We start from the raw sequence: 4,993 nt of genomic DNA on the forward strand, positions 1-4,993 counted from the left end.
CTCTCTCTCCTCTATCTCTCCTCTCTCTCTCTCCTCTCTCTCTCTCCTCTCTCTCCTCTCCCTAGCTCCTCTCTCTCCCCTCTCCCTCTCTCTATCCTCTCTCTCTCCTCTCTCTCTATCCTCTCTCTCCTCTCTCTTTTCTCCCTAGCTCCTCTCTCTCTCTCTCCTCTCTCTCTATCCTCTCTCTCTCCTCTCTCCCTCCTCTCTCTTCCCTCTCTCTATCTCCTCTATCTCTCCTCTCTCTCTCTCTCTCCTCTCTCTCATCTCTCTCTCTCCTCTCCCTAGCTCTTCTCTCCCCTCTCCCTCTCCCTCTCTCTCTCTCTCCTCTCTCTCTCCTCTCTCTCTCCTCTCTCTCTCCTCTCTCTCTCTCCTCTCTCTCTCCTCTATCTCTCTCTCTCTCCTCTCTCTCTCCTCTCTCCCTCCTCTCTCTTCCCTCTCTCTCTCCCTCCTCTGTCACTAGAATGCCCGTTCTTGCAGTGTTTAAATACTACGTCGTCTCCTGGCTTCGCGTCTCTCATCACCATTGGCCGGGAAAAAGACCACGGCTTCCTCTGACGGCGGCACTCCAAAGAAAGCCAAGGTGGTGGTGGAGGATGAGGAAGAGGCGGGGTTGGAGGATGAGGAAGAGGCGACTGTGACACTATCCGTGGAGAAGGACACGCTGGAGTGCCACATCCAGTCCGAAGTTTTCATGGCAAGTCAGATTACCATGCATGTATATATACAGTACATATTGATCGGTAGGCTCTAGCATGATGCTCTGCTCTGTGTAAAATTAGTGCAAGAACGGGCATTCTGGATGTGCAAAGTGCTGCATCCGCACGGACTGTAAGTGCTGGACCTGCTCCGAGCGCATTGGCAACAATAGCTCTCTCTCCCTCTCCAAGTCCATGCGTGAATTGAGCCCTTCTTTTGTTTTGCCCTTTATGTCTAGCAAGGTGCCAATTATGCTTTCAAACACGTTCTTCTGAACGTGCATACCATCGATCGCATGCCGCACATCTAACTCTTTCCAGTAAGGCAAGTACTCGAAGAAAATAGACTTTTTCTTGAATATAGCCCCCGGAGCTGGTTTGACATCTTTCCTTGTTTTTCCGTCTTTTGTCTTCTTCCCGAAAACAAACTTGATATTCTTGACTATTTCAAAAACTCTATGACCTTTATTGTTACCCGATGGAGCAGTAGAATGTAGTTCACCATTATTGTCAAAGTACTTATCCATCTTTCGCATGCGGTACCTGTGTCCTTCCAATAAAAAGCGTCTGTGCCTCATGTACACTATCTTCTTAGATGCAGTAAGGGACACGTAAGCAGTTTCATCAATGCATACTGTGCAGCCAACCTTTCCCTTAAACTGGCCTGATAATGTGAAGAGTGCAGGGTAATCGTTGATCGTAACAAAAATAATTGCTCTCAACGTGAATGAATCTTTACGATACTCATCCAACATTTGAACACCCGTTACCCACAATATTTTCATATCCTCCATTAAGGGCTCTAAAAATACATCCATATCAACTCCAGGTTGTGTAGGTCCAAAAATAAGCATGGTTAGCAAAATGTACTTCCGTTTCTGCATCAACCATGAAGGAAGGTTGTATATGGTGAGGATCACTGGCCATGTGCTATGCTTGCTGCTCCTTTCAGCAAATGGATTCATTCCATCAATACTCAGTGTGAATCTAACATTTCTTGGTTCATCGGCAAAGTCTCGGTGGTTCTCATTGAAATCTTGCCACTGCTTCCCATCAGCTGGATGTCGAAGCTTCCCATCGTTTTTGTGCTCATCAGAAGCATGCCAGCTCATAAGTTTGGCATCCTCGGGGTTAGCGAACAAACACCTCAATCGATCGACGACGGGGAGGTACCACATCACCAAAGCAGGAATCTTTTTGAGCGCATAATAGTCTACTTCTTCTTTTTCTTTGCTCGTGGATTTTGAAGTCTTCTTTTTGGCTTTCTTTCGCTTCTTCCCTTTAGACACAGATGCAACACACTCTTCCTCTCGATAGTCTTTATTCGTCTTGTACCTACTTGCACCACACTTTGGGCAGCTCTCCAAATCTTTATAATCATCACCTCGATAAAGGATACAATGATTTCTACACGCGTGGATCTTCTCCACGCCCATAGTGAGTGGACTGATTAGTTTCTTTGCATAGTACGTGTTAGCAGGCACTTTGTTCTCCTTTGGAAGCATGTCTGCGACAATACTCAAGAACGCATCGAAGCCAGCATCAGACAGACCATATCTAGCTTTTAACATCAACAACTTTAACATAGACCGGAGCGTCGTGAACTCTTTGGTACAACCCTTAGACTCGTCGTACAAAGGCTCTTCTGCTGCCTTCTTCAGGGACTCCATACCTTTCATGAAGAACATCGATGGATCTGTATGACGGCGCAACATTGCCTCTAACAACTCTGCATCTTCCTCGTCCATAACATTTGGCAGAACATGGGTTCTTTCACGTTCATTTCCTCCGGCGTAACCATGATCAGTAACATTTGGCACTACATGTTCGCTCTGTGGAAGAGGTTGTTGTGTCTCGTGAACGAACTGAAAGTTGTCGTCGATGTTCGTAGGGTTTCCAGCTGTATAAGGCGAAGAGCTACCCTCTCCATGCTTTGTCCAAATTATGTAATCCTTCACAAATCCTCGGCATACCAGATGAGATATGATTTGTTCTGTGTCATCAAATACAACAGCATTTTTGCAGTCCATGCATGGACAATATATGTGCTTTGTCTTTGTTCTCCAAGCATGGTTCTTAGCGACAACAATAAACTTATGGACCTCAGATATGTATGATGGATCTAGCCTTGATAAGTTATACATCCAGGATATCCTCTCCATCATCACGTGTAAAAAAAGTAACATAAAACACATGGTGAAACCCTATATCCAAAAATGTGGCTAAAATGTGAAACCCTCTCTCTCTCTCTCCTCTCTCTCTATCCTCTCTTTCTCTCTCCTCTCTCTCTTTCCTCTCTCTCTCCTCTATCTCTCTCTCTCCTCTCTCTCTCTCTCCCTCCTCTCTCTTCCCTCTCTCTCCCTCCTCTGTCACTAGAATGCCCGTTCTTGCAGTGTTTAAATACTACGTCGTCTCCTGGCTTCGCGTCTCTCATCACCATTGGTGTGAAGTTCTTTCACAAGTATCAGATCTGGTGATAAACCATGACCGGGAAAAAGACCATGACCGGGAAAAAGACCACGGCTTCTCTATGGAGGATGAGGAAGAGGCGGGCTTCTCTACGGCGGCACTCCAAAGAAAGCCAAGGTGGTGGTGGAGGATGAGGAAGAGGCAGGGTTGGAGGATGAGGAAGAGGCGACTGTGACACTATCCATGGAGAAGGACGCGTTGGAGTGCGACATCTGCTGCCTACCCTTCCAGTCCGAAGTTTTCATGGCAAGTCAGATTACCATGCATGTATATATACAATACATATTGATCGGTAGGCTCCAGCATGATGCTCTGCTCTGTGTAAAATCAGTGCAAGAACGGGCATTCTGGATGTGCAAAGTGCTGAATCCGCACGGACGGTAAGTGCTGGACCTGCTCCGAGCGCATTGGCTTCGGTTTGTAGTTAGACTACTTTATCTCTTCCAATAAAAGTAGTTAGACTACTTTATCTCTAACACATGGTGAAACCCTATATCCAAATGTGGCTAAAATGGAGGAAAAATGAACAAAATTTGGCAAAAGAAACATAAGCCAAACTTTCCTAGCAACTAATAAACAAAAAAAGTTAATACCCAAACCTATCTCTAACACATGGTGAAAGCCTAGTTTCAAAATGTAGTTAAAATTGAGCAAAAATAAACAATAACTGACAATTGAAACATAATTAAACCAACCTTCCATACAACACATTCACCATTCATAAAGCAACTAAATATGTGTTATGGATAAACTTATTTGAGAACTAAACATGAAAAAGGAGAGGGAATAGACAAAAACTAACCATCTTAAGCAACCTCATTTGAGGAAATAGAGAAAATTACCTAGCTATACTCTTCTCTCTCACATGTAAAACCCTAGATCCAAAATGTGGCTAAAATTGAGCAAGAATGAACAAAAATTGACAAAGAAACATAAACCAACCTTTCTTATCCACCTTCTTCCAAGAAATGAAGACCAAAACCTCCCCCCTTATATTTTTGTGAAATCTGGACCTCCAAAATCGCCTCTAATGGAAGCTGGCTGCGAGCATACAGTTCACTGTCGGGGGGAAGAAGAGGGCTATTTATAACAGACAGTTCACTGGCGGTTGGCTTGAAAAACCGCCAGTGGAAACCAATTTCCACTGGCGGTTATCTTAACACAACCGCCAGTGGAAATAGGGTATTTCCACTGGCGGTTCTGTTACACCAACCGCCAGTGGAAATTGGTTTCCACTGGCGGTTATGTTACACCAACCGCCAGTGGAAACATCCTATTTTCACTGGCGGTTGTGTTAAGATAACCGCCAGTGGAAATGAGTTTCCACTAGCGGTTCCAAAAGCCGGGCCCACCTCGTTTTTTTCACTGGCGCGCGATAACTGAAACCGCAAGTGATAATTTATGGGTGCCGCAGGCTATGAGCTCTTTTCTACTAGTGCTTATCGTAAAGTAAATAAGTAATGAATATTAATTTGTAAATGAACTTTTTAATTTGTCTATACATTCAAAAAAATAGTTTCTTAAATGAATAATATGTGTATTGCATATTTAACACATTAGCCCAAAATAAATGAATAAAATAATTAATATAAAATTTTGCTTCGCGTCATGTTGAGGTTCTTTGTTTTATGCATTTAACTTGTGATTTAGTTTCAGAACAAATTCAATTTTGAATGGGCAAAACAGAAAATAGAAATGAAAATAATACAGAAAAGAAGATTGAAAAGAAACAAAAAAAGCAAAGAGAAAAGCACATTCCCTTCCCACAACTCATCCTAAGGCGTGTCCCACTTCTTACACTCGGCCGACCTAGTCCCCCACCCGCACGT

The sequence above is a fragment of the Zea mays genome, chromosome 10 (assembly GCF_902167145.1).
Source record: "Zea mays cultivar B73 chromosome 10, Zm-B73-REFERENCE-NAM-5.0, whole genome shotgun sequence".
NCBI classification, from domain to species: Eukaryota; Viridiplantae; Streptophyta; class Magnoliopsida; order Poales; family Poaceae; genus Zea; species Zea mays.